This window comes from Marmota marmota, unplaced genomic scaffold (assembly GCF_001458135.2).
Source record: "Marmota marmota marmota unplaced genomic scaffold, marMar, whole genome shotgun sequence".
Lineage (NCBI taxonomy): Eukaryota > Metazoa > Chordata > Mammalia > Rodentia > Sciuridae > Marmota > Marmota marmota.
In genome coordinates, this window is record NW_025999968.1 from 62751007 (window position 1) to 62774152 (window position 23146).

At 48.0% G+C, this 23146-nt stretch overlaps 1 long non-coding RNA gene across 2 annotated transcripts; it reads right to left on the reverse strand.

Moving 5' to 3' along the window:
• Positions 1-292: 292 nt before the first annotated feature.
• Positions 293-20536, reverse strand: LOC125616993. 2 transcript variants are annotated; one of them, XR_007347854.1, is made up of 3 exons: positions 17955-20536; positions 3291-3412; positions 293-490 (listed from the first exon to the last, which is right to left on the reverse strand). It is a non-coding gene; the product is annotated as an uncharacterized LOC125616993 (long non-coding RNA). The 2 variants fall into 2 exon arrangements; XR_007347853.1 differs by lacking the exon at positions 17955-20536 and having other exon boundaries at positions 3291-4187.
• Between the last annotated feature and the right edge of the window lie 2610 nt (positions 20537-23146).

Sequence of the window (23146 nt, forward strand, 5' to 3'; positions counted from 1 at the left end):
AGACCCACAGAGGGGACAGGGGAAGGGTCTGAGGAGAAACCGCGTGGAAGCTCGACCGGACTGGACTTTTATGGGGCTTGGGACAGGAAAAGGTGTTCCTAGGGTCCCTTGCCCCCTTGGAGTTGGTCAGGGGAGTTGGCTGAACTCCAGGATTGGCCAGGGGGTCCTGTTGATTGACAGGCGTTAGTCAGAAGATCTGGCTGATTGACAGGCATTTCCGCCAGCATCTGATTGCTGTTCTTTTCCCGGCGCGGGCTGCTTTCTTCTAAGTTGCCAGTAAGTTGCCACCAAGTCGTGGCCACCGACCTAACATTCCAGCCTTTTTGGTGATATAGGGCAGCGAATTTCGTCTGGCTACTTCCTGCTTGTTTAGGGATGTCATAGGGGGGAGTGGCTCGGATGTAGGTTCGGTGGGGAGGCGACTGTAGGGGTGTAGGACCATCTGGTTGTAGGTCACTCTGGCAATTTCACTCCGCGCTTTCGAGCAAACCTGAGGAGGCAGGGAGCAATCATTAGTAGAAGCCTTATTACTAAAATAGGAGTGAGAAAGGGAGTCAGCCACGCAATGAGGGTTGAATTTAGCCAGCCTGGCCAGGGGTCATTTGATGGTTGCTGTTTAAGCCTTTCACCCAAATGACGGAGGGTGTCAACATTCTCTTGGACCAATCCAGTTTCATTGATATAATAGCAGCATTCTTCTTTCAGGAACAAACAGGTTCCTCCTTTATTTGCTGTGAGGAGATCTAGAGCTTGACAGTTCTGCAATGAGACTTGGGCAAGAGATGTTATTTGCCTTTGTAGGGAAGGGAGAGAAGTGGCTGATGCCTCTACTGCTTCCCGAAGTTGTTGTTCAAGCTTCTGAGTAGCGGTTACTGCATAACCAAGTCCTCCTGCCCCGAGTCCAGAGGCAGCGAGGGAGGAGGCCAGGGAGAGTCCAACTACTCAGTAGGAAGATGGCCCTTCTTGTCCTGGAAAGGGAGGTGGTGACAAGCCATGTTAACTCAGCCTCACTGGACAGAGTTAATTGGGGACCAAGGTGGAAGGAACACAAAAAGCAAAGGGCATGTTGAGGCTTAGATTTTTTTGTTAGGGTACCATTGCACCAGAAAAAAAACCCAGGCGGAGCAAAGGTTAAGGAAGAAATTCGAACAATCTGGTCACAGGGTGCAGAACCTGAGGAAGCGTAGCAGCCAGAGAAATTCCCTGATGAGTTACGAAAAAGAGGTACTTCCTCAAAGGCTGGAGAGGGAGGTCCTTGGGGTCTAGATGAGGTATTGAGTGGAAAATCAATGGGAATCGCAGTCAATGGAGTACGATCCAAACCATAGGTGTCAGGCCAGAGCTTACAAGATTCCTCAGTTTGGTCTGATATGAAGTGTAGCATTGCTAAACATAAGTGGGATGAGGTGGCCCGGTTGAATCCAGTAACATTAAGGGTGACGGCCTGATTACAGCCAGTGAAAGGGCAATCGCCTTGGCCCATAAACTGAGAGCGGGTGGTGCCATCCTGTTGCCATGTCCCTTGGATGTAGAAGCGCCATCTGTGGGTTGGGATAGAAGCTTGAGAGAGATTAATGATTAGTAAAAGAAGGAGAGGGTTGGCGAGAAATCTTGAGTTCGGTGGGCCCCAGCATGGAAGTATGACTGTATGGGGTCGTTGGGGGATGGGGAGCCTCCACGTGATGTTGAGGCCTTTGGAGACTAGTTGAGCAACCTGAGAAGTGAGGGTTGGACCGTTGTCTGACTGGATGGAGGTAGGAAGTCCAAATCTGGAAATGATCTGCTCAATGAGGATGGAGGCGACGGTGTCAGCAGTTTCCCTGGATGTAGGGAAGGCTTCTATCCAACTGTAAGAGAGTGCTATTCCAAAATCACAAACAGTTAAATCCTGTGTCAAGGCCTGACCAAAGAGGTAGGGACTGTCCCTGAAGCCTTGGGGTAGGCCTGTCCATGTCAGCTGTTGAAACCTAAAGAATGTAGGGTCTTTCCATGTGAAGGCAAAGAGGTATTAAGAGTCAGGATGCAGAGGCACTGTAAAGAAATCAACTTTAAGATCCAGGATAGTAAAGTGAGTGGTCAAAGGGGGATATGAGTAAGAAAAGTGTGAGGGCCAGGAACCACCGGGTGGATGGGAATAACGGCCTCGTTAATTAGGCAAAGGTCCTGGACTAAGTGATAGGCTTCTGAGGGTTTGCGTACCAGAAATATGGGAGTGTTGCAGGGGGAGTCTTAGGGACTCAAGGAAGTTTAGTTTGGGGTTTCAGCTGGATTCGGCCTGGCTTGTGGTGGGAGGCTATGACTGGCGTGGAGATGTCCCAGATCTGGGGACAATTAGGTCAGGTCATTAGAGAGGGTAAGAATTAAAGGCAGAAGGAGATCGGTGGTAGTATTCTTGGGGTGTAGTTGGAGGGTGGCTCCTAGTAATTGGAGAACATCTCTGCCTAGGAGAGGAACTGACAGGATGGAATGACCAAAAAAGAGTGAGTGAAAGGGTGTCCCTCCAGGGCACAGGCCAGCCTTACAGTTCTGTTTAGGAGAAGGGTTTGTCATCGATCCCCATAACTGAGACCTGGGAAGGAAATAGAGGCCAGAATGGGCAGGCAAGACAGAATAGGTAGCCCCCGTATGGACTTACCCGCTGCCTGGAGCGTTACCCTGGGCTCAGCGAGGGTGATGGGCATCTTCAGTCTTCTGCAAACCCCAATAGTTCAGGGGAAGGGACTGCCTGACTGGTCATACCCCCTGCATAGAGGCGCCGAGGAAGGGCCAGCCATGGGGCAGTCAATCTTCCAATGTCCTGTCTGGTTACAAGTGGGGCATGGCCTAGAAGGAGGCCATGAGTTTGGGCATTGGGGAGCCCAGTGACCTTCACATCCACATTTGAAGCAAGCCCCTGATGGAGAGGAATGCTGAATCCTCCAAAAAGCCCTCGTTTGAGCCATAGGCCTCAGGGCCGCTGCCAAGGCTTGGGTGTGGAGTGTTACCTTTTTCTGTAATTGAGCCTGCCTGACTAACTCAGCCGACTCCTCTCGGGCATTATAAACTTTAAAGGCCATTTTCACCAGGTCTTGGATGGGGGTCTGAGGGCCCTCCTCAGCTCCTTTGAGCTTTTTTCTAATATCATGGGTTGATTGAGTAAAGAAATGGGTTGCTAACACTGTAGCCCTGGTGGGAGTCTCAGGACCCAGCTTAGTATATTTGATGAGAGCCTCCGTAAGGCGGTTGAGAAATAAGGCTGGATTTTCATCAGGATTCTGGGTAATTTCCCTCAGTTTATCGAAGTTAACTACCTTGTTAGCAACTGCTGGCATGCCTGCTATAAGATATTGGACCATGCGAGCACAGTGACGGCGACCTTGTGGGCCATCTTGATAGTCCCAGTTAGGTTCGGTTAGGGGAACAGCTGCTTCACCTGTGGGGAGAGTCATATCTGTTAAACGAATTTGGTCAGCATGATCTCCAGCAGCCTGCTGAATGCGGGCTCGCTCATCTGGGGTCAGAGTAGAGGACAGAACAACATAGACGTCGTGCCAGGTAAGGTCATAGGTCTGGGAGAGATATCGGGATTCCTTAATACAAGCAGAAGAGTCAGCAGAGAAGGACCCAAGAGGTTTTTCAATCTGGGAAAGATCTTGAAGCGAACTTCTCTGAGAGGACAAAGAAAGTGTGGGTTATCTGATAAGAGGGATCAGGAGAAGGGAGGGGTGAGTGGGTGGAGGTGATCATGGCTGTAGGAGAGGAGGAAGAGGAGAGGGGTGGAGGGGGAGGGGGAAGGGTGGTATCCGGTGGAAGGAGGGTGACGGAGAAATGCAAGGTAGCAGGAGAGGGAAGAAGGAGAGGTGGGGGGAGGGGGGAAGGGGCTTATCAGGTAGAAGAGGTGAGCAGAGTGGGGGAGGAGGCTCGGAGGGATCTGGAGATCCCACCCCCTGCAGCCAGGTGGGACCCGTTCTGCCTGCCAGGGTGGCAGAGGGAGCCAGCAAGGGAGGGAGGAAGGGCGCACGTGTCTGGTGGCCAGGCAGACTGGAAGCGCGCAGACTGGGCCGCGAGCAGCGAGCAGCGGCTGCAGAAGTGGCAGCAGGGAGGAGGAGGGGACACGGTACCGCTAGGATGCCGCAGTCTGGCTGGGCACAAAATCACGAGCCACTCACAGCCTTGTAGATTCAAACAGCAATTCTTTATTCCCGAACTCTCACCTGCACTCTACATGCACATTCTGGGGAAAATCCACACCTCCACCGGGCTCTGCATCCCAAATACCCTCTGAATCCCGAGAACTCAAGGAGCGGGCACCTGAGGCAGCAGGATACGCCCTAAACCTGGACCCACCCTAATCCAGCAGGATCCTCCCTAAACCCGGATCCACCCTAATCCCTGAGCAAGGTCACCTTTCAAAACAAAACTCTCAAACATTCATGCAATGTCACTGCAAATGACCTGGGTCCAAGGCAAGCCCATTTTCACAATGGAGAGTCCTCCCTCTAAGCAACATGGGGTAGGCTGACAAGGAAATTGCCATGCGTCATTCCTACTTGGCTATGGCTCTCAGCACTAGGAGGGAGAACAGACATGAAGAGCAGAGGGAAGGAGGCAGAGGGCCGGTCGGGAGCAGAGAGCAGAGGGCAGGACGGGAGCGAATCTCAAAAATCCTGAACGTGGTTTCCCACTTCCCTGTCCGGCGACAGAAATTGTCCAATTCAGTGAGGGTTTAAAATCAACAGTTCTTTCTGGGAGCCATTATGACCAATTGTCTCAGTGCAGTAAAATACCAGGCGGTTCTTAAATGAGCCCTAACTTGGCAAAATTTGAATATAGACACCCAAGGACTTTGGGGTCTAAGGAGAGGACTCTGCGTTTCCCATGACCTTCTGGCACCTTCGGGGGTGAGTGGGAGCAGAAAAAAGGCATCCCAAATTCTGTCTGCACTCACCTACGGAGAGATATGGGCCAGGGCGGAGGTTGAGACGTCCCTTCAGCCTCCGCGGGCCCCAGCAGTTGGCCAACCTGGTTGGCGGGGGGCTCTCAGGAGGACTAGGACGTCTCCACAGTCCCCAGAGCCCTGAACAGAATGGGCAGGGCCTATGGCACTTATGGATAGACCCCGCGGACAGACAGAAAGGATCTGGAAGGTCAGGGGAAAGGAGGAACTTACCCCACTCCTGTCAGCTGGATGAAGGGAGAGAGAAAGAGTTGCTTAGAAATTTCCCAGTTGGTTTCAAGGGGGAAGGGATGGGCTTCAATCCCCTGAGGGAGAAGCCCAAAGATCCCTTCCTGGGTGTCGGCACCAAGATGTCAGATCAGTCGGGGCAGGCAATGGCCAAAGGAGGCAGATTTAAAAGGACCGCTGAACAGGCTTTATTGAGATATCACTCCCGGGCGGAACTCGATCAGACCCACAGAGGGGACAGGGGAAGGGTCTGAGGGGAAACCATGTGGAAGCTCAACCGGACTGGACTTTTATGGGGCTCACAGCAGGAAGGGAAGGGCTTGGGACAGGAAAAGGTGTTCCTAGGGTCCCTTGCCCCCTTGGAGTTGGTCAGGGGAGTTGGCTGAACTCCAGGATTGGCCAGGGGGTCCTGTTGATTGACAGACGTTAGTCAGGAGATCTGGCTGATTGACAGGCATTTCCGCCGGCATCTGATTGCTGTTATTTTCCTGGCGCGGGCTGCTTTCTTCTAAGTTGCCACTAATCGCCACTAATCGAACCCCTGAGCTTAACCATCCTCTCAACTAGATAATATTAGAGACTGGGGGACGCCCCACCTCTAAACTCACCTCCTCTGTCTCACCATGGGCAGCTCCTCGTCCATGCCCTCCCATAGCCCCCTGGGCTGCCTCCTGGCTAACCTAGGGTCTCTCTCTCTCACCCTGGACCTAAACCCCCAGAAACTCATCCACTTGTGCAATCAGATCTGGCCTCAATATCCTTTGGATGACGACTCTAAATGGCCGCCTAATGGCACTCTAGATCCCAATATCATCAGGGATCTTTTCAGCTATCGTGAGTGTTTGGGAAAATGGAAAGAGATTTCATACGTTCAGGCCTTCTCCTCCCTACGTTCTAAGCCCTCTCTCTGCAATTCCTGCTCTCCCGCACAAGTCCTCTTAGCTCTCACCTCCCCTGTGCCTGCTTCCAAAGGGACAGAAGACCCTACCCAGGACTCCTTCTCCTTTGACCAGCGGATGAGCCCCCGCCATACCACAATTCTGTTTCTAGTGAAGCCTCTGAAGCAACTGTCCCCACGCCCCTCTGCCCTTCTCTCCTCCTGCCACACGCTCACATATTACCACTGCTCAACCTGCATCTCTGTGTCCTCTACGCCAGGTGGCTGGGGTGGATGGTGTAATCGGGTTCATGTGCCTTTCTCTTTGTCAGATCTTTCACAGATGGAAAAGCAGCTTGGGTCCTACACTTCAAGTCCCAACACATAGACCAAAGAGTTTCAATTCCTGACTCAATCATATAAGTCAGGTATTTGATATTGATAAGTCAGGTATTTGACCTTCCACGATGTCCATATGATCTTGTCTAACACCCTACTGCCTGAGGACCGCAGGCGAGTTTGAGAGCAAGCTAGAAATTATGCTGATGAGGTACATCAGACCTCCCCTGCCATCCGATGGGCACTAAAGCAGTCCCTGATCGGGACCCCAGTTGGGATTGTAATTTGCCTAGAGGAGTGACTCGTAGAAACCAATTCATACTTGCCTCATGGCAGGACTGAGAAAGGCAGCCCACAAGGCCAGCAATTATGAAAGGCTGCAGGAAATCTTCCAAGATAAGAATGAAACCTTCAGCATTTTTAGACCCCTGCCCAGGGTTTATTGCAATATACTAACCTGGACCTGAGGCTCCAGATGGGAGACCACTACTAAGGACCTACTTTTCCTCGCAGTTTCCCCAATATTAAGGCCAAACTAAGGCACCTCGATGGGGGCCCCTAACTCCCCAAGCTGAGGTTCTGCAAGGGGCCTTTAAGGTGTAGAACAGGGGAGACGAGAAGGCACAGAAGGAGAAATATCAGATGGTCGCTCAAGCCGTCTGTCCAGACTTAGCATCTGTCCCTGGTTGCACTGGCCCACGGGAGGGTCTCTGCAGGTTTTTTAAAATGGAGTTGCTTAGGCTCAGGCCTAAGGCCATCCTCACAGTCACTGAACATCCCGAGCCCCAATCTGGATTCCATCCTGGGACCAGGGCCTCCATTCTGCCCAATGTCTTCTCTGCACCCACCAGCCCTGTTTTATATGTGGTCAGATGGGTCACTGGGCTCGTCCATGTCCTAAGCCTTACAAGCCTCCAGGCCCTTGTCCTAAATGCCATCAGAAGGGATACTGGGCTGTTGACTGTCCCCGAGCCCATAACGGGCCCCAGTCAGCCAGCTCTTCTGGTTCCCCTTTCCAACTCTTAGGACTGGCTGCAGAGGACGGACGAGGCCCAGCTCCCCATCACCTGACCACTAGCATCACTCTGTGGGAGCCCAGGGTAACTGCATATTTCAGGTGGGCCTGTGTCCTTCCTCCTAGACACCTGGCTACACATTCAGTCCTCAAGGGGTTGTGAGGGCCTACCACTCCTTCTGTGACCTCGACTGCCAGGGTAGAGGGTAAACCTGGCCAACCCTACAGACACCCGGCCTTGTTTGTGCCTTGGGCTCTCTAGTTTTTACCCACTCCTTTTTGGTCATTNCCGCATCTAAAGCCCCGAAAACTTATCCACTTGTGCAATCAGATCTGGCCTCAATATCCTTTGTGCGCCGACTCTAAATGGCCGATTAGTGGCACTCTAGATCCCAATATCATCAGGGATCTTTTCAACTACCGTGAGTGTCTGGGAAAATGGAAAGAGATTTCATACGTTCAGGCCTTCTCCTCCCTACGTTCTAAGCCCTCTCTCTGCAACTCCTGCTCTCCCGCACAAGTCCTCTTAGCTCTCACCTCCTCTGCGCCTGCTTCCAAAGGGACAGAAGACCCTACCCAGGACTCCTTCTCCTTTGACCAGCGGATGAGCCCTGCCATACCACAATTCTGTTCTAGTGAAGCCTCTGTATCAACTGTCCCCACGCCCCTCCGCCCTCTGTCCTCCTGCCACACGCTCACATATTACCACTGCTCAACCCGCATCTCTGTGTCCTCTACGCGAGGCGGCTGGGTGGATCGTGTAATTGGGTTCATGTGCCTTTCTCTTTGTCAGATCTTTCACAGATGGAAAAGCGGCTTGTGTCCTATACTTCAAGTCCCACCACATAGACCAAAGAGTTTCAATTCCTGACTCAGTCATATAAGTGGACCTCCCGCCATGTCCATGTGATCTTGTCTAACACCCTCCAGACTCTCCTGCCGCTCCCCTGACCCTCCACCTGACCTCAGGACCGTCCCCTATTCCGTCTGCCAGTGCCTCCCCTTACCCCGTCCAAGGTGGACCCTACTGTCTGGGATGTTTCCAGTCCTTCTAGGGCCTCACACCACAAGCCCATTCACATCCGCCTCAGAGCTTTCTGCAGAGTGGCCCTGGGAGGCTCCTGACATAAACCCCTTCCTGTCCCAGGTGTGTGGGACTCGCCCTGGGCCACTTTACTTCCCTTGGTGCCAGTGAGTCCGTCAGGTTGTCCCATGGGCTTTGACCTCCCCTCTGGGGATTCGAGCTGCTTTGGGACCCTGGCCCGAGGGCCCAGGACCACCCACCTCCATTCACCTGGTGTTCTCCTTCTCATCCACACTCCTGCGTGACTTCGCCATTTCCCTCCCCCTCCTCACAAGTCTACTCCCTAGAGACACCAGTGACAAGTCTCCTCTCTAGAACTTAGACGTTGGAGAGCACCATCCCTTCCCCTTGGCCACTTCACTCTCGGGTCTGGGTTCTCAGCTCCTCAGCAGAGCTCACGAGAGCCCTGGCCAGGCCTCTCTATGGGCAAAGCCCAGGACTAGGAAGGTAGTGGGTGACTGCTTTCTCTCAGCCCCAGACTCCAACTCGCCATGGGCAACCCCCAAATCCCATGGGACTCACCTCTCAGCTGCCTCTTGCTCACTTAGGCCTACTCTCTTTGGCTCCCGATCTGAAGGCCCTTCAACCAATCCAACCTTCATATCTTCATGACTTTGGCAAGTGCCCAGGAAAGTGGAAGGAAATCCCTTATGTGCAGACCTTCTCCTTTCCCCACTCTAAGCCTCCCTTGTCTCCTCCTGCTCCCCCGCCCAGCTTCTCCTTGCCACTAAAGCTCTGATTCCTCTAGAGACCCCACTTCTAGACAAAAAGGACCCCAGGGCCCTCCTACCTTGTGGAGACCTGGGCAGCCATCTCCCCAGCCAAGGCCACACTGACATTGAAACACAAAGGACAGACTCAGCAGGCTTGGTAAGAGGCTAAGGGGGAAAGTGTCAATTTGACTTTTCCCTTGGCTACAACACAGAAGAATGACCTCAGAACTTTCTCTCTCTCCCCGTCTCCCTGATCTCACACACCCCCTTCAACTTCATGTGGCTGAAAACCAGGGATTTGCTCTAGGGGTCCTCAGACATGTTAGGGCCACCTTTGCCCCTGTGGCTTTCCTATCCAAGGTCTTGACCCCTCTGTTTGGGATGGGCCCTTTGCCTACGAATGTTGGCCAAAGCCTCTCTACTCATTAGGGATTCAAAGAAACCCACCTTGGGGCCCCACTCACCATCCTGGCTCCCCGTCACCTAAAGGATCTCCTCACCTACCAGGGCTTACACTCCTTACCCCTGTCCCCTTTGATCTCTACAGGTTTCCCTGGTGGGAGATCCAGTCTCACTGTCCACACCTGCTCACCTTTAAACCCTGCTACCCTCCTCCCGCTCCTCAGGACTCTTCCCCCCTCCTCCTCTCACCCACTCATGCACTGAGACTCTGGGGCAGCTCCTTCCACACCCCTCCCACACACAGGAGGCCCTGCTCCAGGCCACATGCACAGGGCCCACAGATGGCCTCTCCTTCCTTCAGGAGGGCGTCGTCAGGCAGGGTCTGCTACCATCTCTCTACCCTCGGCTGTGGAAGCCGCTCCCCTCCCCAGTAACACATCCACTCAGCAGGCTGACCTGGTGCCCTCATCAGAGCCTTCACTGTGGCAAAGGGGGCCTCCCCCAACGTCTACGTGACTCTACTTTCCACCTACTTCTCTCCACTCTGCTACGTGGAAGGAGCGCGGATTCCTGACCACCAAGGGGACTTGAGTTACTAATGCCCCTTGACCTCCGTCTCCTTCAGGGCTCACAGCTTCCCTCTGCCACTGGAAAATCACATTTCTTTTTTTTTTTTTAATTCTTTTTTTTAAATTTTTTTTTTAAAGAGAGAGAGAGAGAGAGAGAGAGAGAGAGAGGTTTTTTTTATTATTATTTATTTTTTAGTTTTCGGCGGACACAACATCTTTGTATGTGGTGCTGAGGATCGAACCCGGGCCGCAAGCATGCCAGGTGAGGGCGCTACTGCTTGAGCCACATCCCCAGCCCCTGGAAAATCACATTTCAAGTCCCACCAGATAGACACCTCCTGTGTGACACTCGGCAACAACAAGGCAGACTCCAATGTGAGGGCCGCGGTGCTGTGACAGCCTAGTCCACCTGCAGTCCTCGGCCTTGCTAGTCCCTGACGGACTCTCCCCCAGCTGATACTCAACAGAGGCTCACCTTCCTTCACCCCCTCACCCCAACACCACACCTTTAAAACAACTTCTCACATCCCACCTCAAACTCTCTCCAGAGGACCTACAATTCCTCTCTACCCTCTGCCTCCTGTAAAATCTGCCAGAAACCCAATCCTACCTCCAATCTCCACCCCCTGCCTTCCTTTACACCAGGCAAGAGGACATCTCCCTGGCTCTGATTGGCAGCTGGACTTCACCCATGTGCCCTCGGTCAAGAGGCACAACTTTCTCTTGGTACTTTCAACACTTTCCGGGATGGGTCAAGGCTTTTCCTACCACCAATAAGTGTGCCCCTATGGTGGCCACATCCCGGTTGAACACATTCTTCCCGATTCGGCCTCCCCTCCTCACTCCAGTCTCAATGGTCCTGAATTTACTCCCCATGTTTCATGTCAGTAGCTAAGGCACTCAACATCTCCTGGCATTTTCATGTCCCCTGGCATCCCCAGTCCTCTGGCAAGGTGGAACGTACCAACTGGACCTTGAAGAACATTCTCACTAAACTATCCCTTGATTACATTTAGATTGGACTAAATCCTTCCTTGGGCTCTTCTTAGGTCTCAAGCCTTCCCAAGGAAGCCACTCCACATCTCCCCTCTGAGCTCCTATATGGACCCTCCTCCCTGCTCAGCTCAGCCCCTCTGATTCTCCGCTGCCCCTTGCTCCTCATCTTTTCTGGCCCCTTCTTGCACACATGAGGAACCTTCTTTGGCAACACAGTGATGCTGTTCTGGCCAAGCCTAGTTCTGCCTCTTCCTTTCCCACTCGGTCTCTGGCGCCCTGGTACCTTTAACCCCCCAACAGGCACCTCCCCTTAACTCTCTGCAAAGTGGACTGGACCTTATCGGTCATTCTTACCACTCCCTTGGCGGCCCACCTTGAGGGCCTCCCATATTGGGTTCATAAGTCTCACTTAAAACGGTTTCTCCCCCTTTTACACAGAGACACCCACAGGCCCTCTCAAGCTGCCTTTCTCCAAGGCCGGAACCCCCCCCCCCTTCCTTCAGTCTCTGAGTGCTGAGAGCCATAGCCAAGTAGGAATGAGGCATGGCATTTTTGGTTGAAAGGTGACACCAGCAAGCCATTGAGATGATAATGGTTATGTTAACATGTGTATTCAGTTGGATATTAGACCCCTGCTGTCCGCCTCAGCCTGCTACTTTGGAGCTCTCACAGGGATCCCCGGAGAGTTCCCATTGGTTGGGGAAGTGCGGTAGGAGGGATTTCTGGAGGAGGGATTTCCGGTTGGTGTGGTGTGTCCAGGGAGAAGGCCCTGTGCGTGGCGTTCGCGGGAGTTTTGGAAATAAAGTTTGTTCCTGCTTGAGTGGCTCGTGATTTTGTGCCCAGCCAGACTGCGGCATTTGGTGGCCCAAATGAAAGTGAAATTGCTCACCCCTGAGGGAGAGCGAGAAAATGGGTGACCATTTCAAAAAACAATATGTTCTTGTTTTGATTTATTTTGTTTTTGTTTCAAGCTGCCTGTCCCTAGAACTTTCTCAGGCAAACTGGGAAAAATGGTTGGCTCAAGGTTTGAAGTTGTTCGACCCTGAGGAAGAGAAAATTGATACAATGATTTTTGTTCTGTTTTTGTTTCATTTTGCTTCGGTTTTGTTTTATCTGTTTGAGTTGCATTATCCTTGTAGCAGAAATATGGGGTCAGAAATTAGCAAAAAAAAAACTGAAAGAATGTTAAGTAAATTGTTAGAGGAAGGAGGCACCCCAGTAAAACCAAAAAGAGGGCATATGTTGATACAATACAAAAATGTAGCCCATGGCTTTTTAAGGAGGAGTTGTTGAATATATCACAATGGGACCATCGTGGTGAAGATTTAAGGGACAGGGAAAAGAAAAACCCAGGAACTCTGCGAGTTGGCACATTGCCATTGTGGATGATGATACGATTTTGTTTGCCTACTCCAAACCTTTCAGTTCAGATTATGGTAGAAGACATATTAGATCAGGAAAAAGAGGAGGCCTCTCGAGATAGATAGAAAGGGGAAGAAAGTTTAGAGCAGAAAAAGCCATCAGGGAAAAAGTTACAACAGGAGGCTGCTACTAACACCTTTCTATCACCAGAGGGTGTATGTGTCCAACCAACAGCTCCGCCTATGGGATCCTCAACCCCCGTAGTTGATAGATGGGATCCTGAGACAGGACCTCAAAGAGTAGCATGCCCTGTATTTGAGGCGGCAGGAGGGCAGCGAATTCACCATGTTTTATATTTCAAAACAGTGAAGCAGCTAAAAGAGGCTGTAACAACCTATGGTCCTCAAGCACCCTTCACTGTAAGCTTGGTCGAATCCATTACCAACTTGAACATGACTTCAGCAGAATGGACTAGTGTGTGTAAAGCTGTGCTAAATGGAGGACAATACATGTTATGGAAGGTTGCCAATGAGGAATTCTGCATGGAGACGGCTAGGCGAAATGCAGCAGCTGGTTATCCTCAGAGAAATCTAGATATGTTGTTAGGAAAAGGACCTTATGAAGGTCAGCTGCAACAAACTGCATATGATCCGGCTATATATTCACAGATTGCTGCAGATGCAGTTAGGGCATGGAAGACTTTACAAGGACATGGAGATTTACAAGGTCAATTATCTAAGGTAATACAAGAAGCTAATGAACCTTACGCTGAATTTGTAGATAGGCTTATTCAAACAGCTACAAGAGTTTTTGGGGATACAGAGCAAACAATGCCATTAATTAAACAGCTAGCCTTTGAGCAAGCAAACAGATGGTGTAAGGAGGCCATCAGACCATGGAAACATGGAGATTTAAACACATATATCAAATTATGTAGAGACATTAATGAACAAGGACAAGTCCTGGCAGCTACAGTACAACAGGCTTTAGATGCCAGGCCAAAAACATGCTACAATTGTGAACAAATAGGACATTTTAAAAGGAGTTGCCCCATAGGAGGAAGGTTTAACAAAGCTAGGTATCAAAGGAGTAGAATACCAGGTGTTTGCCCACAATACCGTAGAGGGAGACATTGGGCTAATGAATGCCATTCTCAAACCACCATAGAGGGTACTCCATTATCAAAAAACGGACAAGGACCAGGTGTTTACCCACAATATCGTGGAGAAAAGCATCGGGCTCCGTTGCCAAAAAACGGACTGGGGGGCCCAATGGTCCGGGGCTCACAACCACAAATATATGGGGCAATGGAGGAACCCAGCAACCCCATCAGGGTAGTGCCCAGGACACATTGTCCATTAAATCCCTCATCAGACAAACCAGAGGGAATTCAGGGTTGGACATCTGCACCTCCGCCAGAGCAGTACTAAGTCCAGAGATGGGAGTTCAAGTCATTCCCACAGGAGTAAAAGGACCTCTTCCCCAAGGTACAGTAGGCTTATTATTAGGATGCAGTTCTTCTACACTAAAAGGACTTATGATAAGTCCTGGGGTAATTGATCCCGATTATGAAGGTGAAATAAAAATTATAGCCAGTTCTCCAAGAGGTATATCAGTAATTTCACCAGGAGATAGAATAGCACAGTTATTAATAATACCCAGCCTGCATGGTAAATTTTCCAGTCGTACTGTAGAAAGAGGTTCCAGGGGAATAGGCTCCACAGGTGTATATTGGGCTATGCTGTCTTTAAATTTTGATTCTTGCCCAATGCTAAAACTAAATATTCAAGGACATGAATTTAATGGACTACTGGATACAGGTGCAGACCTTAGCATCATCTCTTGTCAAGAATGGCCAAAACATTGGCCATTACAACAAGCCATTCAAATGCTTCGAGGCCTAGGAGTAGCAACTAATCCCCATAGAAGTGCAATGGTATTAGATTGGAAGGATCCTGAAGGGTGTGAAGGAACTATACAGCCATATGTATTGGATCATCTTCCTATAAATTTATGGGGACGAGATGTCCTAGATCAATTAGGTTTGACATTAACAAATAACATCAATCCAAATGCACCCACTATTCGGGCTAGACAAGGTTTTAGGAAAGGAAAAAGATTAGAAAAACAAGAACAAGGTATAGCAGCACCAATTCAAATAGATAAAGGAATAAATAGACATGGATTGGGTTTTCAGAAGGGGTCACTGAGGCAATCAAAATTACTTGGAAATCAGAAAGACCAGTATGGATTCCTCAGTGGCCCCTGACTAAATAAAAGATACAAGTAGCCCATGACCTGGTCAAACAACAATTAGCGGAGGGACATATACAACCTTCTGTATCTCCCCATAATACTCCCGTTTTTGTCATCAAAAAGAAATCTGGTAAATGGAGATTATTGCAAGATTTAAGAGCCATTAATAATGAGATGGTTATTATGGGACCTGCTCAATCGGGGATTCCCCAATTGTCTGCTTTGCCAAAAACCTGGTAGGTTTTAGCTATAGATATTAAAGATTGTTTGTTTTCAATTCCAATTCATCCTGAGGATAGTCCAAGTTTTGCATTTACTATCCCTGCACTGAATCATGAAGGTCCTGATCAGAGATATGAATGGAAAGTACTCCCTCAAGACATGGCTAACAGCCCAACTATGTGTCAAATTTATGTTAACAAAGCAATCCAGCCACTTAGAAATCAAAATCCTGAACTACAAATATTTCACTATATGGATGATGTATTATTAGCACATAAAGATAAAAACACATTGGTAGAATGTTATGCCACACTTGCAAATTTATTAAAAAATTATAATCTAGAGATAGCAATAGATAAAGTACAATTAAATCTTCTAATTAATTATTTAGGAGTTCTATTATCCTCAACCATGGTCCGTCCACCAAAAATTCAAATACGAGTAGATCAACTCAAATCACTTAACGACTTTCAAAAGTTATTAGGAGACATAAATTGGATAAGGCCTTATCTAGGCATACCAGCAGGAGAGTTGGGACCTTTATCTGATATCCTAAAAGGTCCATCAGATCCAAATTCACCCCGCATGTTAACACCTGAAGCAAGAAAGGGATTAAAAATTATTGAAACATATATGGAAAATATGTATTTGGATAGAATTGATATAAGTTTGCCTTTCTTATTTATTGTACTACCAACAAAAAATATTCCTACAGGAGTATTTTGGCAAGAAGGTCCATTATTATGGATACATTTATCTTATTCTCCTAACACTATTCTTACTAGGTATCCTGAGGCTGTNTGCTGCAGAAAGGCATATGTGTCCAAAAAATGTACATAAGCCTAAGGTAATTTGGAAGGATATTCTAACAGGACAATGGAAAGGTCCTGACCCAGTGATTGTCTGGAGTCGGGTTCTGTTTTGTGTGTTTCCACAGGGAGAACAGCAGCCGATTTGGATTCCAGAGAGACTAACTAAAGCGATTTCTACAGACCAAAAAGAAGATGATTTGGCTCAAATCCATAACAGCTGATATCCAGAGCTCCAACTTGGCTATTCTTGATCTGCAACAGTGGTTCTCCCACACCTGGAGGCTAATGAATAATGAACACCATTAAAGCCTATTTCAAATGTAAAAAACCTTGGGGCTTGCTTGTGGGAATACCTTCAGACCCATTATGCAAGTTACAGGAAAAAGGATGGGTTATCCAAAAAGGAGTCAAACCCAGGTGGTAACCAGGATGTCTTTTTCAATATCTATTTTATTATTGCCTTTTCCCACATCATAAAGTTCTATTTTATTTTTTGAGCTCATTCAGACCTAGGTTAGCGTTTTTCTGATCAGTTTTATTTTTTGACTGTGGAATTTTTAAACATTGCAATGGAGATTTCACCTGTGAAAAGCTATAAGGCCTTTACTTTGGCTTATGTGTTGTATGTTATGTGTGCACACTTGTGTTTTGTGTTGTATGTCTATATGTGCGTATGTCCATAGATCATATATGAGGAGCACTCATGAAAAAATGGATCCAAATATTTTTATTATTCAAGTGATTTAAATGGTTTAATTTAAATTGGGTAAACAGGTGTTGAGGATTGTTTTAATATGTGAACAAATAAGGAGGTTAACAGATGTGTTTGTTTACTTTCACCTTTCCTTTTCATTATATTTAATAATTCTGTTCAGGATAATGTAAATTGTTCAGAAAATTGTTTTCTTAGTACCTGTTGGAATGTTACATATATATATATATATTTTTTTTTTTAGCCATCATTGCCAGAATTCCTATCTTCATCCCAGTGCCAGTGAAGACAATGATAAAACCAAACTACAGCTTCTTTGATAGCTATCATAGTAAACTGTATAAACTGATGCATCCATGAATAATAACTCAACAAGTAATGCTCAATCAAGGAGTCGATTTACTTTGGGAGGAAATGGACATATTGATAGATTCCTCTGCTTTGAACTGCTTGAAGAACTTGCCTGGACTATGCATCACTTGTATGCATTGTGAACTATCTGTTGGTGCAGCGAATTGTGGTAGTGCTGGCGTATCTTTGCTGATAGTGTCACCAGTGGTACAATTTTTCAAAGGAGCCGTCAATTGGCTTAGTGTCATGGCATTTCTGTATCCTCCTCCCTTCTGCTAGTGATGGTCTAAAATTTGGGGGCCAACAGAGGTGAGGCAAAGAAACTCACCACCCCCCACTGGCACCAAGGACAAATTTGGGGGCCAACAGAGGTGAGGCAATGAACCTCACACCCCCCCACACACTGGTGCATAGGCCTATCCACAAGTATGGCTGTATGCTGGACCGGTAGTCAGTGATGGGTAAGATCCAATTGCAGTGGTACCAACCTAAGACAGGAGGCTGACGCCTTGAGGTCAGCTCATCCGATGATGGGTAAGGACCATATGTAGCATTGGACAGCCTAACAGGCACGGTCCCTAAGCCACATGCTTGGTGCTTAATTAAACAGAAGGGGGTAGATGCTGAGAGCCATAGCTGAGTAGGAATGATGTATGGCATTTTTGGTTGAAAGGTGATACCAGCAAGCCATTGAGATGATAATGGTTATGTTAACATGTGTATTCAGTTGGATATTAGACCCCTGCTGTCCGCCTCAGCCTGCTACTTTGGAGCTCTCACAGGGATCCCCGGAGAGTTCCCATTGGTTGGGGAAGTGCGGTAGGAGGGATTTCCGGAGGAGGGATTTCCGGTTGGTGTGGTGTGTCCCGGGAGAAGGCTGCGTGCGTGGCGTTCGCGGGAGTTTTGGAAATAAAGTTTGTTCCTGCTTGAGTGGCTCATGATTTTGTGCCCAGCCAGACTGCGGCATCTGAGGACCACACTTCCCTTTTCATTTTTGCCCTCCTCCCTCCTTCTGCACTCACCAGGAGTTACCAGTCCAATTTCTAGGGACTCACAGCAACTTGCTCAAACCATACTAACCACCCAGTCCCAGCTCGATTCTTCAGCCGCTGTGGTTCTGCAGAATCCAAGGGGCCTTGATCTTTTCATGGCCAAAAGAGGCGGACTTTGTCTCTACAGGATGAATGCTGTTTGGTGTCAATCAATCTGTAGAGCAAAGGACAGATAAACAACTCCAACAGGACCTTGAAGGTCGGAAACAACAGCTCTCTGCTGAAGGTGGCCACCAAGTCACCCCTTCTCCAGTGGGCACTTCCTCTCCTGACCCCTCTCCTTGTCACAGGCCTTCTGTTAATGCTTGTCCCCTGCATCATTAGATTGGCTCAAGACCAGGTCCAAATAATCTCTAACCAAAGTGTAAACCAGCTTTGATTATAGGAATACCAATCCCTCACCAAAAATTGGGGAACCGGGGACAGCATTCCACCACCACTCGACCTCCATCATGATTCCAGTGACATCCTGCACCCCTAATGAGAGATTCAAACACCCCTTCCCAGCAGGAAGCAGTTATAGAAGATTGACCTCTGTCCCTGTTCCATAAGGGGCCCAATAAACACAAAAAAAAGGGGGAATATAAGGTCCTTGCTTAGCATGTGGATGGCCATCTTGACAGCCTTTGCTTTCCCACCCAAGGGCCTTTCTGAGAAAGGCTCAGCACTCCCTCACACCAACTCAACCCCTATCCACCTGCATTGGGACCCACCCGTCTCTCACTCCTGAACCTCCCCATAAAAGTCCCAGAACTAGACTCTCCCACAGAGATGGCCTTTGTCAACTCTGACAATACACTCTCCTGCGCATCTCTGTCTGCTGGTCTCATCTTTCATTTCTTGCTTACCCATCTCTTGTTCCTTGCTTTCCCTTCACCCTGTCTCTAAATAAAATACAAAATAGGGCTGGGGTGTGGCTCAGTGGTTGAGTGTCCCTGAGATCAATCCCTGGTATCCCCCATATACATATATATATTTATATGTGCAATTACTAGTTTGTTCTTGGACAGTGTAAAAACGTGATTTTGTCACATTAGCACCTTAAATGGGTTGAGAATGGAGGTATGAGACGGCACATTTTTGGCATGCGTTACTGAGGTTAAGATGACACAAACTCAAATTGGAACATTAAAGTCTTAGAATGTTAAAGTAATTGTTGCCCAAAGTTCGGTCCTTGTCCCGGATGCCAATCCAGTAATGAGGATGTGACAGGGTCCACTTGATGCTTTGACTATATCCCTGTGGCTTTAGAACTTTTTTTTTTCTTTTCCCCAAGCTTTTTCTCCTCTCTGATCTACTTTTCCTTCAACTTCTCCTCTATAATCCTCATTTTCCTAAACTTTTCCCTGATCTTCTCTGATATCTTTTTCCCTCAACTTCTCCCTGATCTTCTTTCCCCTGATCTATCCTTCCTAAAAGCAATAAACTAATTTTTTCCTTTTTCTCAAAAGCATGTCCTTGTTATTGGATTGGCTTCAGGGACAAGGACCAAGCTTTTAGCAACAAGGATATGATTTTGAGAAAAAAGGCTTCTTGCTTTGATAGCAAAGGGGAAACACAGGGGACTGCTGCCCCAGAGGCTGTGATTCTGCCCCTCTGCAGGAACAGGGGGCTGTTAGAGAGGTGGTTCAAAGGCTACATCCCAGGGTTCTCTGTTGAATTGTGATTTGTTAATTTGGGAGACAGTCATTTCTGAGATCTTCTGGTGCCATCCCCAAAGTCTTGTTCACTTCGTTCCCAGGGTGGGTGCATGCTCAGGGACAGATAACTCTGCCTAGGATGGGAAAGAAGGTGACCCTGTTCCCCCTAAGATTGAGGAGGATCAGGGAGAGAGGAAGAGAAAGAAACAGGTCCATTTTTTAAAAAAAAAATATTTATTTTTAGGTGTAGATGGACACAACACAATGCCTCTTTTTTTTTTTTTTAATGTGGTGCTGAGGATCGAACCTGGGTCCCGCCCGTGCCAGGCGAGTGCTCTACTGCTGAGCCACATCCCAGCCCCAGAAACAGGTCCATTTTTAAAATAAGTTGCAGCGGAAGATCAGCAAGGGCTACATTCAAAGCATAAAGTGGACCACTGTTGCATTTCAGTCTCCATGGTAACATAAGGAAAAGAGCTCTAGAATATATGAAAAAGAAATGATGAATGAATTTAGTATTTTTTTAACCAAAAAATTAGCTAAACTCAAAAGAAGATGGTAATGTAGAAAGAAGTGGTACCCTCAAGAGATTAGGGAAACTCTCATAAGGCCGTCACACAAAGAAATAATGTACAATTCCCTTTCTATACAAGATACTTGGAGCAGCCAAGTCTGTAGAGGCTCAGCAGGGCAGTAGTTGAAAGAGCTGCAGGGAGGACTGGGGAGTTGTTTTATGGGATCAGAGTTTCGGTTTTGCAAGATGAAAAAGTTCTGGAGATGGATGGTTGTGTTGGTTGTACAACATGAACGTACTTGTTCCTGAAAAGTCTACCTAAAAATGGTCAATAATCCCAGTGGCTTAGGAGGATCACAAGTTCAAAGCCAGCCTCAGCAACTTAGCAAGGCCCTAAGCAATGCAGGTAGACCTTGTCTCTAAATAAAATATAAAAATGGGCTGGGGCTGAGCAGCAGCACACTTGCTTGGCATGTGTGAGGCAGGCACTGGGTTCAATTCTCAGCACCTCATATAATAAAATAAAGGCCTATCAACAGCTAAAAAAATATTTTTAAAAAAGGGCTGAGGATGTGGCTCAGTGGTTAAGTGCCCCTGGGTTCAAATCCTAGTACAAAAAAAAAAAAAAAAAAAAAAAAGGCAAGATGGTAAATTTATGTGTATTTTAACACAATAAAAATATTGTTAAATTTTTAGAAATTGAGTCATCTGATTCATGAATAATGTGCATATTTATCCAGCTCTTAAGTTCTCTCAGTAATGTAGTTCTTAGTGTACCCGTCTTACATATACTTTATTAAATTCATTACTACGAATTTTATGTTCTCAATTCTATTGTAAATAGTATTTTCATTTTCCATTATTTTGGCTACTATATAAAAATACCATTGATTTTAGTATACTGGGGGGGGGGGGAATGTATCGAGTATTTATTGGTGAATCATGAATTACCCAAAACTTGGCGGCTTAGAACAGCTACCGTTTTCTTTGGACACATGTTTTCTGGATCAAAAGCTTGTCCTACTCTGCCAGGCACCTTGTGGCTCTGGTCAGCAAGTGGCTCCACCCCAGCAAGTGTCTGGCATGTGGTGCTGGTCATCACTAGGCTACGGCACCAGCAGGACAGCTGGGGCTCCTTCACACCAAGCAAATAAATGAGAGGAAAGCAGAAGACGCCAGGTCCCCTGAGGCCCAGGTTGAGTCCCAGTAGGTCAGCGTGGGAGGGCCAAGAGTACCTTGCTGCCCAGACCCCCCAGGTAATGAAAAGGAAAGTGGGGACTCAACCAGCAGATTCACTCCTTGCTCCTGTGAAGAGGGACAAGTTACCTGGGATCAGGAAGACCATACAGAGAAACAACACAACCACTGATGAGAGATTCTGCACTAGGCAAATATTTGTATGCATTTGAAAGACTAAATTAAATGGACGACTTTCGAGAAAAACATTAACTAAATGGTAGACTTAAAACCTAGACAACAATAGGTCAAGAATTGTGAAAGAAACCAAAGCAGTACTGAAATACCAACTCCCCCGAAAAAAACACTACATCCTGGTCTTTTCAAGGTCTTTTATCAAACCGTTCATGATACAGAAAACCACAGAGTTAATTACAATTCTAGCTTAACCCTAAACCCAAACCCACAAGCATAGCAAAAACCTATATTAAACTTATGAGTAAAGATGAAAACGACTTTTTAATCCTTTTTTTTTAATATTTATTTTTTTTTGGTGTAGATGGACACAACACAATGCCTTTATTTTTATGTGGCGCTAGGATAGAACCTGGTCCCGCCCGTGCTAGGGGAGTACTCTACTGCTGAGCCACAATCCCAGCCCTGACTTTTTAATCTTTTTATCTTTTTTTGGGCAGAAAAAAAAGATAAAAAGATTTTGGGGCAGTACTGGGGATTGAACCCAGGGGTACTCTACCACTGAGCTACATTCCATCCCTTTTTTTTTTTTTTTTGAGACAGGGTCTTACTAAGTTGCCCAGGCTGGCCTTGAACTTGATGATCCTCCTGTCTCAGCATCCTAAGCAGCTGAGATGACAGGTGTGTGCCACCATACCCAGCATGACATGCAAAACTCTTAAATATTTCAGCAAACCTGTCATTAGGGTGTCTTACACAATCATGCATAAGGCCAGGCCCCAGCTCAAGCAACCTGCAGAGGGAAGGCAAATTCTCTCTTCTCTGCCTGGGTTCACTTGGTCGTCCAATGCTAACCTCATGGGGACACCGCAGAGACACCCACAAACAGTGCCTCATCAGGTACAAGGACATCTCTGAACCCACTAAGGTGACACATGAACTTAGTCATGAGGGAACTCTACCTCCTGCTGCAACTTGGCTAATCACATTCCTAGACCCAGATGGCCATAAGTGATGACTTCCAGGGGTTCCTGGGAAGCAGAACCCAGGACAATGTCTTGGAGGTCTTTCTTTGGGGAAGGTGGGTACCCCAAGGTTGGAGGGTGGGAGTCAAGAGCATGGGCCAGGATGAAATGCAGAGAAAGGCTGAGCACTGAGCTCAGTGCTGAGGTTGGCGGGCAGGCACCTGGGGTCAGTGCCTCTGAGACCTGCAAGGGCCCCGGTTGAGGGCCAGGCCAAGGCAGTTCCTGTGACAGACTATGCCCTGAGACTTTAAAGGAAGACCTGGGCAGAGAGCACGGGGCTCTGGGAGCTCAGCACACTGCTCCTAAGTCCTAGTTTATGAAAGTTCTTCTTCCTGGCTGAACATCTCCTGGAACCCAGGTGCCTCCAGTGAAAGAATCCCATCAAGTCACAGCTCAGAGCCTCCCAATTGGCTGTGTGCGGGACACCTTTCCCCTGCTGGAACCTGTGCCCATCTTGAGCCCTGGGAGGGAGCAAGAGAACAGCTGGGATGAGCGCCAGACTCAGGCCCCACCTGAGCTCAGTGGGAGCCCCTCCTGCTCTTCCCTGCGCTAATGCTCCTTGGGATAGAACCCAGACCAGCATTCTGTGCAGCTGACTCTTCACTGCAAAATGGGGTTTGTCTTTTCAGTGCCACCCTGCAGCACAGGGTGTGACAGTGAGGCTCAGCGG